Raw genomic sequence first — 14,490 nt, 5'->3', positions numbered from 1 at the left:
ACGACACAAGTATGTCTGGTCTTGTGAGGTATGCCAAAGAGTGGCAAAACCCCAAGACCAGGTCAAGGCCCCTCTCCAGCCACTCCCTATAATTGAGGTCCCATTTCAGCGAGTAGCTGGCGATGCTCTGGAACTGCTCCTCGTCAAGCCAGTTAGGACTTTGGGGAGCCTCCTTTTCCATGGAGCAGACTTGTTTAGGGCAAGAAGCTTACACGTCTTCACCTTCTGGGTCTCTTCTTGGAGCATTCAGCATCCTCTGCCCCTCCGTGCGCTTCCCACAGCGAGCCCACCTCAGTGGGGTCCTGGGGAAGCCACAGGGTCCTGCATCCCCACTTCACAGTCAGACGTGACTCTTAGCCAGCCAGTAAAACAGAGGTTTATTCGATGACAGGAACAGGGTCTAAAACAGAGCTTGTAGATACAGCGAACCGGACCCCTCAGCCAGGTCCATTCTGGGGGGCAGTGAGCCAGACCCCCCACATCTGCACTTCACTCCTCGACCCCAGCCAGCTCCAGACTAACAACTCCTTCCAGCCACTCGTCTCTGCTCAGCTCCTTTCCCGGGCCAGGAGGTCACCTGATCTCTTTATCTCCAACACCTTCAGTTGGCACCTTTGCAGGGGAGAGGCCCAGGCCATCAGTTGCTAGGAGACAGAGTGTCAGGCATTTAGGTGCACTGGCCTTTTGCTCTGCCAGATACTTAAGAACTGCCATGGGGACACTGAGGCACCAACACAGTATTCAGAGAAAACATTAAGAACTATGAACTGCTGGCTCTGTTGCCTCCTGGGGTCTGCCTAGCAACAGTGCCTTTTTTTTTCTCTAGCTAATCTTTTAAATGTAAAGTAAACCAGAAAAACCACTTTATTTGCATGTGTATTGTGTTGGATACTTGACTCTCAATGGGAGTGCTATTGTCTCACAAAAGACCCTTAATAGTTCCTTGATGGTTCCTTGCTTAATATGCAAGCTACTGCCAGGAGAGAACAGAAGAAAAAATTGCTCTCTGGTTCCTTTTAAAACCAAACCCTCTCTGCTTAAAAGACCCTAACAGAGAAAAGGAAAATATAATATTCCTACTGGCTTCTGGATTCTATCTATCCCACCTCTACCACCATGTCATAACATTTTTTCCCAGATCTGGACCTTAGCGTCCAAAGTATGGGTGTTATCATGAAAACCTCCAAGCTTAGTTACCAGCTTGGACCTGGTAAAGCTGCCACCAGCCAGGAATTATACAGTGCCTAGCTCACTGTGGTCTCCCCAAAACCTTCCCTGGGGGACCCCCAGACTCAGATGCCTTGAGTCTTACAACAAAGGGAAATAACCCCCTCCCCTTGTTTCCTGGTTACTTCCTCCCAGGCTCCCCTCCCTGGACGACCCTAGGAGATTCCCTGCTTCCAGTCCTGGAAACACAAGTACCAAGAGAGCTAATCTCTCTCCCCCCCTCTCCCAGAGGGTATGCAAAGTCAGGCTTAGTAAATTTAACACAAAGAGATTTTCCCCCTGACTTCTTCCTCCCACCAATTCCCTGGTGAGCTGCAGACTCAATTCCCTGGAGTCCCCACTAAAGAAAAACTCCAACAGGTCTTAAAAAAGAAAGCTTTATATAAAAAGAAAGAAAAAAGGACATTAAAATAGGCTCTGTATCAAGTTGACAATATACAGGGTCAATTGCTTAAAGGAAAAAAATGAATAAACAGCCTTATCCAAAAAGAATACAATTTAACACATTCCAGCAACTACACACATGTAAATACAAAAAAACCAATATAAACTTATTGTCTTACTATCCTTGTACTTACAACTTGGAAACAGAAGATTAGAAAGCCAGGAGATAGAAAAATCACTCTCAGAGCCGAGAGGGCACAGACACAAGACAAAAAACAAAGAACTCACACCCCAAACTTCCCTCCACCCAGATTTGAAAAACTCTTGTTTCCTGATTGGTCCTCAGGTCAGGTGTTTCAGGTTACTGTTGTTAGCCCTTTACAGGTAAAAGAACATTAACCCTTAGCTATCTGTTTATGACAGACCTTTCCCCCCACCCCTCCAGCCTCTGCCTAAACCAAAACTGATCAGAAGAAAGACTTACAAAAAGCAATGAAAAGGCAGTGGGAGACACACCTAAATCCCTGGGATAAGGATGGACAGGATTAAGGAAACTCCCCATGCCTCATTTGCATCAAAGATGGAATAGGGAGGCATCTCCATTAGCATACAGAATGGAGAACAGAGATTCCAAGGAAAGAACCGCATGGAACTCTGGGACCAGAAAAGCAGGGAAGCAGTGCATGATGGGGGATCTCTGCACCAGGAGTTAATGAACCCAGGCCTGCACACACCCAGCTCAGCAGTTATCAGACCAATTCTAGTAATAAATCCTTTATTGGTATCCAAAGCAGTGAAGCTTCTTAATTGCATTGTGAGCTCCCTCCAAGGAACACCGCCCAAAGCCAGGAATGATCAGCTCCCATTGTCAAGCCTGAACAAAACAACTTTGGTATTCTCCCTTATTTACACATAAACAAATCTAGTGTTCTCCCTTGAACCATTGTTCTTTCCCTACAAAAACCCCTACTCAGGCTCAAGTAAATGCTCTGATGCCTGGATCCAAAATCTGCATCAGTTCCATTGGGACTTCATCTTCTCCTGACTGATCATGCTGGGGGCTCTGCCAGTCTCCAGCACTCTGGATCCTCAGCTTCCACCACCACCTGGGACCCCCGATTAATCAAGCTTCATGGAGTGGTGAGAACCCATCTCTCTCTCTCTCTCTAGGTATAGCCTTCTGACCTTGACTTGTGTGCTCAGTTATAGTTTTCTAAACCTGGCTTTTATAATCAAGTTTAAGTTAGATTTAATATTATAACTGTTTTGTTTGTTTAGCTCCCTTATGGTTATTACCTGGCAATAAATAACTTTCATGATTAAGCTGGTTGCTTCTCTCTCTCCCTCTCATGGGTGTTTTTTGGCTTTCTCATTCGTTCTGCAGCAACTCTCCGTGTACCTAAACTAAAACATCTCTGCAGCTCCCCAAACTAGAGACATACTGAACCTGAGACATATGAGGGCGTCAGCTTGGAAATGCTGCTCAACCCAGCCTGCTCAGGCATGCTCTATTCCGGTGCGGTACTCATGGCATATGAGAGTAACAGCTTGGAGGTGCTGTTTGACTCAGCCTGCTGAGTCTAAGGGCATATGAGGGTGACAGCTTGGAAATGCTGCTCAACCCAAACTACTGGAGTCCAGGGACATTTAAGGGGTCATCTTGGGAGTGCTGATTAATCTGGTCCTCTCAGACGTGCTCTGTTAATGTGTGTGTGTGTTCGTCTGATTCTGGAGCTGGAAGAACCCAGCACTGGGGAACCTAGATCCTGCAAAATAGCTCCATTGGGAGGGAACTTGCAGCAGGGAGAAGTAGAGCTCCGTATGAGAACACAAGTGACACAAGCAGTACATTGATAGACATACAGAACCCTCCCTCCCCCAGAAGAGTAACCCTAATAAATGAGCTTACCCCAAAGTAATGGGCAAAGCTGGTAACATTCTTGACACAGTTTAGGGAGGTGGCAAGCCAGTCCCAAGTATCAAAAAGCTTGAGAAGCACTGACCTAGAAGACAGTGCTCTTATGCACTGTGAGAATTTTAAGGATAATCAAAGGAGAATGAGTAAGTTTGAGCACCTAAAATGCATGAATTCTGCAGAGGGTTTAACAAAACATTTGACACCCAAATATATAGAATTGCTTTGTGGTCAAGATTTATTGGTAAGTTTTGGGGATAAATTTTAGACACTAGATTTGCCCTTTTTATGCTTAAAATTCTTATATGTTGTGAAGGTTGCTTGTTAAAAAAAATCCCCATAATGTAATTCTGAGGGTTGATAATTAATACCTAGCTCTCATATAGTGCTTTTCCATTCAGGAATGGTGAGATACTCAGTGATTATTAATAATGTTTTGTGAAATTTGTAATCATAGAATTACAGAAATGTAAGGCTGGAAGGGACCTCAAGAGTTCATCTAGTCCATCTCCCTTCACTGAGGTCAGAGTAAATATACCTAGATCATGCTACCTCAGATCTCATGGAAATAATTGGGAAACTGATGTCACAAGACTACAGCTACTTTTCAGCAGGTGGGACTGCACTTTAAGAGCACTTTTTAGAAAATGTAAATCTGCGTGGGCTGACAAGATCTCTTGAGGCATGGTCGTGGGAGGTACCAGTACTGATTGAAGAAAATGGGAATTAAAGTCATTTGCTCAAGATCAAACCCTTGGTTCTGCCACTGATCCAGTAGGCAGCAGAACATTGTATTATAAGAGGGAAGAAGGAAGGTTCTCAAGGAAAGTAGGAGATCATTAAAAAAATGCTGATCCAATGCAAAATGATAAGACTCAATGAAGGGGAAAGACAATAACAGAAAATGTGGAAATGGCAGAAGTGCTAAATGATTTTTTTGGTTCAGTTTTCACCAAAAAGTTTAGTAGCGATCAGATATCTAGCACAGTGAACTCCAGAGAAAATGAGGTAGGAGCTGAGGCTAAAACAGGGAAAGAACAAGTTAAAAATTACTTATAGACTCATAGACTCATAGACTCTAGGACTGGAAGGGACCTCGAGAGGTCATCGAGTCCAGTCCCCTGCCCTCATGGCAGGACCAAATACTATCTAGACCATCCCTAATAGACATTTATCTAACCTACTCTTAAATATCTCCAGAGATGGAGATTCCACAACTTCCCTAGACAATCTATTCCAGTGTTTAACTACCCTGACAGTTAGGAACTTTTTCCTAATGTCCAACTTAAATCTCCCTTGCTGCAGTTTAAGCCCATTGCTTCTTGTTCTATCATTGGAGGCTAAGGTGAACAAGTTTTCTCCCTCCTCCTGATGACACCCTTTTAGATACCTGAAAACTGCTATCATGTCCCCTCTCAGTCTTCTCTTTTCCAAACTAAACAAACCCAATTCTTTCAGCCTTCCTTCATAGGTCATGTTCTCAAGACCTTTAATCATTCTTATTGCTCTTCTCTGGACCTTCTCCAATTTCTCCACATCTTTTTTGAAATGCGGTGCCCAGAACTGGACACAATACTCTAGTTGAGGCCTAACCAGCGCAGAGTAAAGCTGAAGAATGACTTCTCGTGTCTTGTTTACAACACACCTGTTAATGCATCCCAGAATCACGTACTTAGACAAGTTAGATGTCTTCAGGTTGAAAGACATCCTAGAATACTCAAGGAGCTAACTGAGGAAATATCTGAGTCATTAGCGATTATCTTAAAAACATATGGAAGACAGGAGAGGTTCCACAAGGACTGGAAGAGGGCAAATATAGTGCCAATCTATAAAAAGGGGAATAAAGACAACCCAGGGAACTACAGACAACTTCAGTGCCCAGAAAGATAATGAGCAAATACCCAGGCAATGTATTTGCAAACACCTAGAAGATAATAAGATGATAAATAACACTCAATATGCATTTGTCAAGAACAAATCATGTCAAACTAACTTAATGCTTTCTTTGACAGGTAACAAGCTTTGTGGATGAGGGGAAGTGGTAGATATGATATATTTTGATTTTAATAAGGCTTTTGATAGTGTTTCACATGAGCTTCTCAGAAACAAACTAGGGAAATACAATCTTTGGAGTTACTACAAGGTGCATAACTGCTTGGAAAACCATTCCCAGAGAGCAGTTTTCTGTGGTTCACAGTCAAATTGGAAGGGCATACCAAGCGAGGTCCCACAGGGATCAGTCCTGGGTCCAGTTGTGTTCAATATCTTCGTCAATGATTCAGCCAATGGCATAGAGAGGACACTGATAAAGTTTACAGATGATACCAAGCTGGGAAGTTTACAAATGATACCAAGTTGCAAGTGCTTTGGAGAATATGATTAAAATTCAAAATGATTTGGACAAACTGGATAAGTGGCCTGAAGTAAATAGGATGAAATTCAGTAAGGACAAATGCAAAGTACTCCACTTAGGAATGAAGAATTAATTGCACCCACACAAAAAATGGGAAATGATTGCCTAGGAAGGAGTGCTGCAGAAAGGGATCTGGGGGTTATAGTGGATCACAAATGAAATATGAGTCAACAGTTTAACACTGTTGCAAAAAAAATGAACAGTGTTCTAAGCAAGACACAAGAAGTAATTCGACTGCTTTACTTCATGCTGATTAGACATCAACTGAAGTATTGTGTCCAGTTCTGGGCACCACATTTCAGGAAAAGTGTAGATAAATTGGAGAAATTCCAGAGGAGAACAACAAAAATGATTAAAGGTCTAGAAAACATGACCTATGAGGAAAGATTGAAAAAAATGGGCTTGTTTAATCCAGAGAAGAGCAGACTGAGACGGGACATAACAGTTTTCAAGTACATAAAAGGCTGTTACAAGGAAGAGGGAGAAAAATTGTTCTCCTTGACCTCTGAGGATAGGACAAGAAGCAATGGGCTTAACTTACAGCAAGAGAGGTTTAGGTTGGACATTAGGAAAAACTTCCTAACTGTTGGGGTAGTCAAGCGCTGGAATAAATTGCCTAGGGAGGTTGTGGACTCTCCATCATTTGAGGTTGTTAAGTACAGCTTAGACAAATACCTGTCAGGAATGGTCTTGATAATACTTAGTCCTGCCATGAGTGCAAAGGATTGGACTAGATGAGCTCTTGAGGATCCTTCCAAACTTACAGTTCTATGATTCTATGATTTACTCTTTTGAGTCCTGCCTACTGTATAAAATTGGAGGAGATACTGAAGTCAATGAATCAGAGGAAGTCGGCTCAAACCTGCCAGGACTGAAGACACCGTCTGTTGACTAGATGTATATTGGATAATGTGCTATCATAGAACTGCTAGAGACAATGCTTCCTATATTGTTTTCCTCTGTTGTTACCTGAAGATCACATTTTCAAAAAAATTGCTGATTCTGCACACCTAACACAGACAGACACCTAATTGGACACACAGTTGTATATGTATGCATTTTAACATTTTCAACAGATGATGGTTTAGCACATAAAGATATTGTATACCTTAATGAAATCTCCCAAACCACTGTGTGAGAGAAGGAGTTCCCTGTAAGCAAATGCAAATTTTTCACATTTAAAATTAAATAACAGAAAACAATGTTTTGAATAAAAATTTGAATTTTTTATCTTCAAATATCTCAAAATGGTTTCATTGGTTGCAACCAGTAGTTTGAAAAAACTAATCCTTTCTGGCAAAATATATGCCCATTTTTATTATGCTGCTAAATCCCTGGCATGTTACAAAATCCCTGGCCACAGAGTTTATAGTAATATTCACTGATCTTTAATTATTCCACTTCCAAAAGTAGCTTTTGCCACTTCAATAAATACTGCATGAGTAATGACCAGCTAACTAGAGAGGAATGGCTGATCATTCATCAGCCTTGTATAGTACTTTGTCTCTTCAACCACACAGTGTGTACCTATTCAGAGTACACACTGAATAGGGTAGTGATACCAAAATATGGTTGACAGATGAAGTAAAAGTGTGTTTGATACTAGAAAATATCTTTACGTTCTTTCTCAGTTCAGGTTGATTTTGTTAATAATTATGTTTAATTAGCCACTTCTAAGAGCAGAAGATGTTTAAATGTGACAGAGGGATGAAAGAGGTATTTAAGAATGTTGAACATTGGATTTGAATGCTGTAACTAATATATCATTTATCAGGTGTTGGGTGCAAAAGGTATGAACTTTATTTATCATGGCAACATTGCTGATTTTAAATGGAAGCGATCACAAATTCAGAATCAACTATGCATCAATCACAGGGCACTGGGGTTTAATTTCTATGCAAAACCCCATCACATCTGTCCTCTCATCTGCTCTATACATGAGTCCTTGGTTTTTCCAATTTATTAAATGAAGAAACCCACTAATGTTTTGCAGTCAGACAATAGGTAAATACTAAAAGTCCTTTAAAAACCATCTCAACTACTTCTACCAGTATATCCCCATTATTTACAGGGTATTTGAGCGAAGCTGCTACAGGAAACTCATCAAATTTCTGTCAGCTAAAAAACAACTGTTATGTGAATGGAAAGTGATGACATTTCCCTGGGGGACTAAGACAATTTAGAAATAGAGTTGCACTGAATACCAAGGATTGAAAAATAAGAAGAATCAGAGGGGTAGCCGTGTTAGTCTGGATCTGTAAAAGCAGCAAAGAATCCTGTGGCACCTTATAGACTAACAGACGTTTTGGAGCATGAGCTTTCATGGGTGAATACCCACTTCGTCAGATGCATGTGGTGGAAATATCCAGGGGCAGGTATATATATGCTAGCAAGCAAGCTAGAGATAACGAGGTCAGTTCAATCAGGGAGAATGAGGCCCTGTTCTAAGCAGTTGAGGTGTGAAAACCAAGAGAGGAGAAACTGGTTCTGTAGTTGGCAAGCCATTCACAGTCTTTGTTCAATCCTGAGCTGATGGTGTCAAATTTGCAGATGAACTGAAGCTCAGCAGTTTCTCTTTGAAGTCTGGTTCTGAAGTTTTTTTGCTGCAGGATGGCCACCTTAAGGTCTGCTATAGTGTGGCCAGTGTATGCCACCAGCACTCCCAGCTATCTCCGTGACACCACTGATTTCCTGAGGAAACTACAATGCATTGGTCACCTCCCAGAAAACACCATCCTAGCCACCATGGATGTAGAGGCTCTCTACACCAACATCCCACACACAGATGGAATACAAGCTGTCAGGAACACTATCCCTGATGATGCCACAGCACAACTGGCTGCTGAGCTCTGTGCCTTTATACTTACACACAACTATTTCAAATTTGATGACAATATATATCTCCAGATCAGTGGCACTGCTATGGGCACCCGCATGGCCCCACAATATGCCAATATCTTTATGGCCGACCTGGAACAACGCTTCCTCAGCTCTCGTCCACTCATGCCCCTTCTCTACCTAGGCTACATTGATGACATCTTCATCATCTGGACCCATGGGAAGGAGACTCTGGAAAAATTCCACCATGATTTCAACAGCTTCCACCCCACCATCAACCTCAGCCTGGACCAATCTACACGGGAGGTCCACTTTCTTGACACCACGGTGCAAATAAGTGATGGTCACATTAACACCACCCTATATCGAAAACCTACCGACTGCTATGCCTACCTTCATGCCTCCAGCTTCCATCCCGGACACATCACACGATCCATTGTCTACAGCCAAGCACTGAGGTACAACCGCCTCTGCTCTAACCCCTCAGACAGAGACCAACACCTACAAAATCTCCACCAAGCATTCTCAAAACTTCAATACCCGTCCGAGGAAATAAGGAAACAGATCAACAGAGCCAGACGTGTACACAGAAGCCTCCTACTGCAAGACAAACCCAAGAAAGAAACCACCAGGACTCCACTGGCCATCACATACAGCCCCCAGCTAAAACCCCTCCAACGCATCATCAAGGATCTACAACCCATCCTGGACAATAATCCCACACTTTCACAGGCCTTGGGTGGCAGGCCAGTCCTTGCCCACAGACAACCTGCCAACCTGAAACATATTCTCACCAGCAACTGCACACGGCACCATAATAACTCTAGCTCAGGAACCAATCCATGCAACAAACCTCGATGCCAACTCTGCCTACATATCTACACCAGCGACACCATCACAGGACCTAACCAGATCAGCCACACCACCACTGGTTCATTCACCTGCACATCCACCAATGTAATATACGCCATCATATGCCAGCAATGCCCCTCTGCTATGTACATCGGCCAAACTGGACAGTCTCTACGGAAAAGGATAAATGGACACAAATCAGACATTAGGAATGGCAATATACAAAAACCTGTAGGTGAGCACTTCAACTTCCCTGGCCACACTATAGCAGACCTTAAGGTGGCCATCCTGCAGCAAAAAAACTTCAGGACCAGACTTCAAAGAGAAACTGCTGAGCTTCAGTTCATCTGCAAATTTGACACCATCAGCTCAGGATTGAACAAAGACTGTGAATAGCTTGCCAACTACAGAACCAGTTTCTCCTCTCTTGGTTTTCACACCTCAACTGCTAGAACAGGGCCTCATCCTCCCTGATTGAACTGACCTCGTTATCTCTAGCTTGCTTGCTAGCATATATATACCTGCCCCTGAATTTTTCCACCACATGCATCTGAAGAAGTGGGTATTCACCCACGAATGCTCATGCTCCAAAACGTCTGTTAGTCTATAAGGTGCCACAGGATTCTTTGCTGCTTAAATAAGAAGAAACATCTTATATTCTAGCCAATTTCTACAGATAACAGTATCCCAACATCAAAGTCCCATATAATGAATTAATATGATTTTGTCACCAAGTAAATAAGAGTAAAGTAGCATCTTGAAGAGCTTTATCTGCTTAAAATGGCATTAAGAATCCATCATTAGACTCCGATATTCACTGTCCACTACAAGAACAGCTTTTTAAATCAACATCAGTCAAAAGAGAGACACTTCATTTATATTTAGAAATCAATATATATCTAATTTAAGGTATAACAATGTATATTATTTTTATAATGACCTAATGAAAAATTCCCCCAAGGTAAAATCCTCTCTTCTCCTCCCACCCCCAAATAAATACTGTTGATCCAGAGTTGAAAATATATATCTTAAAAACAAGAAGAAACTCAGTAGAATATAACAATTTGAAAAACTGAAGGTTTAAATATCAGGAAATTGAGGTTAAGATTCCAAAAACAAACTTACCTTCACTTCTACATCTACAGCATCTACAGAATGCAGATATGGGCCAATGCACTTCTCAAGTAAAAAACAATTATTTCAGGTACACGTTAACTCCCACTTGTAATGTTCCACCACAGACTCTTGGGTGCTTAATCATTCATCTTACAGTATCTCAGAGAGGGAAAAATCCTGTGAAGGTTCTTGTAGCAATGTATCTACTGGGAGCTTTTAGGACTGGGTGCAGAGAAAATTTTAAATAAGTTGTATTTTCCAGCAGAATTTGCAAATGTTTTGAAGTGGACTAATGGATCTAGCAGAGCTTAATGTGTCAATAGTGTGGGAGTGTCTTGAGATAAATTTCTCTGTCTGAGGAAATGGGCAACCAGAGCAATTTGGCTTATAGTGATAGACACAAGGAGCTCAATCTATGTAGCTTAACAAAGAGAAGTTAAAGGAGTCTGATTACAGTGTGTAAGTACCTACATGGGGAACAAATATTTGACAATGGGATCTTTAGTCTAACACAGAAAAGTGTAACAGAAGTCTAGCTTCAGAAGTTGAAAGTATAAAGCTAGACAAATTCAGACTGGAAATAAGGCATACATTTTTAACAGTGAAGATAATTAACCATTGGAACAATTTACCGAGGGTCATGGTGCATTCTCCATCACTTACAATTTTTAAATCAAGATTTTTTTTTTCCTAAAAGCTATGCTATAGGAATTATTTTGGTGGAATTATGAATGGTGCAAGCTATATTTATTATAGTAATGATTATAACATGTTGCAAAATGTAATGCATGTGGGGAGACTGGCAACTGAAACAGGAAAGGACACAGATGCTAAGCTACATGATCCTAACTCCCTAAATCTATGGAGTGAAGCGTACAATAAATTCAAAACTAACTTACTCCAAAAACTTCAGACTTGTTCTACGTTGGTTTAGATGAGCTCTAGTGTTTATGACTATTGTATATATGATTGGCTGAAAAATGTTGGAATTATTCACTGTGGATTGTGACTTGCACTATGCTCCCATTTAGGGGAGCAAGAGGGAGTAAGAAGCAGGGCTGAAAGTAGGCCGGTTAGGTCTGTATGACATACCAGTAAGAGTTGGTAAGAAGCCTATCTTTTTCCCCTCCCCAGGGCAGATGGATAGGGAATGGACAAAGTCTTGGCACCACAGTGTCCGATGTAGCTGATGTGTGTGGGGGGGAGGGGGAAGAGGGGCACTGCAATTTGTTGCTGGTACACCTCACAGGCAAATTACTTTTCTCCTCTCCACCACCACCCTGGAGTATGGACAAAGCAGAGGATTTGTGACTCAGATGTGAGGCAAAGTGACTCCTGTATATTCAGACCTTTGAAAACTTCTCTGAGTTCCAGTGAAATTTATATTCAGTTTATATTTACACACTGAGCCAAGACACACAGGTTTATTAATCCAGACTTTTATTTGAACCAAAAGCATACCTTGTCGTTACAATTCTATAAAAGCAATGAATGACAGGTAAACGGAAAAAGATAACAACCAGTTACATTCTCCTGGGGCATAGTCAGGTCATGATGGTTTTATCCTATGATGCTCTGTTTAGTTCCTCACATTCTGACATATTTATGCCCATACTAATTACATTTTCATTAGTTCTCTTCTAATCATCATTAAGCATTATGCATCTTATGTTCTTATATACAGACACTCCCCAACTTACGCAAGCGTTCTGTTCCGGAACTCCTTGCATAACTCGAAATTTTCTTAAGTCAGAAACCTATACCTGACAATTATGCAAAAAAACAACAACAAAACCCTCCTATTTCTAGCTTATGGAACCTTTTCCGTAAATGTGGATTTGCGTAAGTCGGTTTGCGTAACCTGGAGGACGTCTGTAACTCATATACTATGTATGCACAGACTTCAGTTTACATAAAAATAGCTGTCCACACTATTTTCATGTTATCATATTGTCTCTTTTCCATTTGGTTTATTTTCATTGATCCCATGCTGATGATGCATGCTGACTAGGCCATTTCCCCTTACTCAGTGTAGGGACTTTCTTGTTTTTCTATAATTGCCTTTTAGGAGTACATTCTGTATATCTGTTATCCTGATAATTTCCTCTGATCTATGTAATATTCTCCAACTTGAGTACATGCTGTGTTTAAAACATCACCTTTATCCTACACAGCAGTTGTAATAATCATTCAGCAAGTTTACATAAGGACAAGTCAGAAAGGCAACCCCCCATGTCAAGCAAAGACTAGGCCAAGACCAGCCAGCTTAGCATAAATATCATCTAGCCTGTTCAAACCCATACTTATAAAGAATGGGTTTCGACAAACTAGATGATATTTATACCCAGCCCCGCCCTCTGCCCTTCCACGGAGCTGCGTCTCTGTCTGTACAGCAGCAGCCCCACTGGAGAAGAGGGCTGGTGGGGTGGGGCTGGGTGTTCTGCTCCTTTCCTCACTGGGAGGGGCAGCGGAGAAAGGAGCAGAATGCCAGCAGCTCCTCCTGCGGCTGTACCATCCCCAGCCCACCTCCCCCAGCTCTGTCCTCCAGCGGGGCTGCTCACTGTTGTACTGCTCCTCTCCCTGCCGCAGTTCCAGGGAGCCTTGCAGTGAAGCAGACACTGATTTCTATTTGCAGATATCCACATCTGCAGATAGAAATTTGTATACACGCAGGGCTATGCATGCTTTTGGAAGTGACTCTGGATGTTCAGTTGATCAAAGTCTAGTTGATTTCAGATGCTCAGCAAAATCCAATTAAGTAGAGACCAAGGAATCAAAACTTCTCCTTTCTATGATGAGATACATATAGTTTCATGAATTTGAACTTTTATTTGTAACTTTAGCCTATATGAAAAAGAATGTAAAAGCAGCAAAGAATCCTGTGGCACCTTATAGACTAACAGACGTTATGGAGCATGAGCTTTCGTGGGTGAATACCCACTTCGTCAGATGCAGGTAGTGGAAATTTCCAGGGGCAGGTATATATATGCTAGCAAGCAAGCTAGAGATAACGAGGTCAGTTCAATCAGGGAGTATGAGGCCCTGTTCTAGCAGTTGAGGTGTGAAAACCAAGAGAGGAGAAACTGGTTCTGTAGTTGGCAAACCATTCACAGTCTTTGTTCAATCCTGAGCTGATGGTGTCAAATTTGCAGATGAACTGAAGCTCAGCAGTTTCTCTTTGAAGTCTAGTCCTGAAGTTTTTTTGCTGCAGGGTGGCCACCTTAAGGTCTGCTATAGTGTGGCCAGAGAGGTTGAAGTGCTCTCCTACAGGTTTTTGTATATTGCCATTCCTAATGTCTGATTTGTGTCCATTTATCCTTTTCTGTAGAGACTGTCCAGTTTGGCCGATGTACATAGCAGAGGGGCATTGCTGGCATATGATGGCGTATATTACATTGGTGGATGTGCAGGTGAATGAACCGGTGATGGTGTGGCTGATCTGGTTAGGTCCTGTGATGGTGTCGCTGGTGTTGATATGTGGGCAGAGTTGGCATCGAGGTTTGTTGCATGGATTTGTTCCTGAGCTAGAGTTATTATGGTGCGGTGTGCAGTTACTGGTGAGAATAAGTTTCAGGTTGGCAGGTTGTCTGTGGGCGAGGACTGGCCTGCCACCCAAGGCCTGTGAAAGTGTGGGATCATTTACCAGGATGGGTTGTAGATCCCTGATGATGCGTTGGAGGGGTTTTAGCTGGGGGCTGTATGTGATGGCCAGTGGAGTCCTGTTGGTTTCTTTCTTGGGTTTGTC

At 42.1% G+C, this 14,490-nt stretch overlaps 2 long non-coding RNA genes across 3 annotated transcripts in view; one reads left to right on the top strand and one right to left on the bottom strand.

The window, feature by feature from the left end:
* The window catches only part of LOC127042920 (uncharacterized), a 325,760-nt gene that overhangs the window by 165,649 nt on the left and 145,621 nt on the right, over positions 1 to 14,490 (bottom strand). The gene's annotated exons all lie outside the window — the stretch shown is intronic.
* Positions 1 to 14,490, top strand: part of LOC127042908 (uncharacterized) — a 144,013-nt gene that overhangs the window by 100,406 nt on the left and 29,117 nt on the right. The gene's annotated exons all lie outside the window — the stretch shown is intronic.

This window comes from Gopherus flavomarginatus, chromosome 1 (assembly GCF_025201925.1).
Source record: "Gopherus flavomarginatus isolate rGopFla2 chromosome 1, rGopFla2.mat.asm, whole genome shotgun sequence".
NCBI classification, from domain to species: Eukaryota; Metazoa; Chordata; order Testudines; family Testudinidae; genus Gopherus; species Gopherus flavomarginatus.
This window is presented reverse-complemented; position numbering and strand designations above follow the sequence as displayed.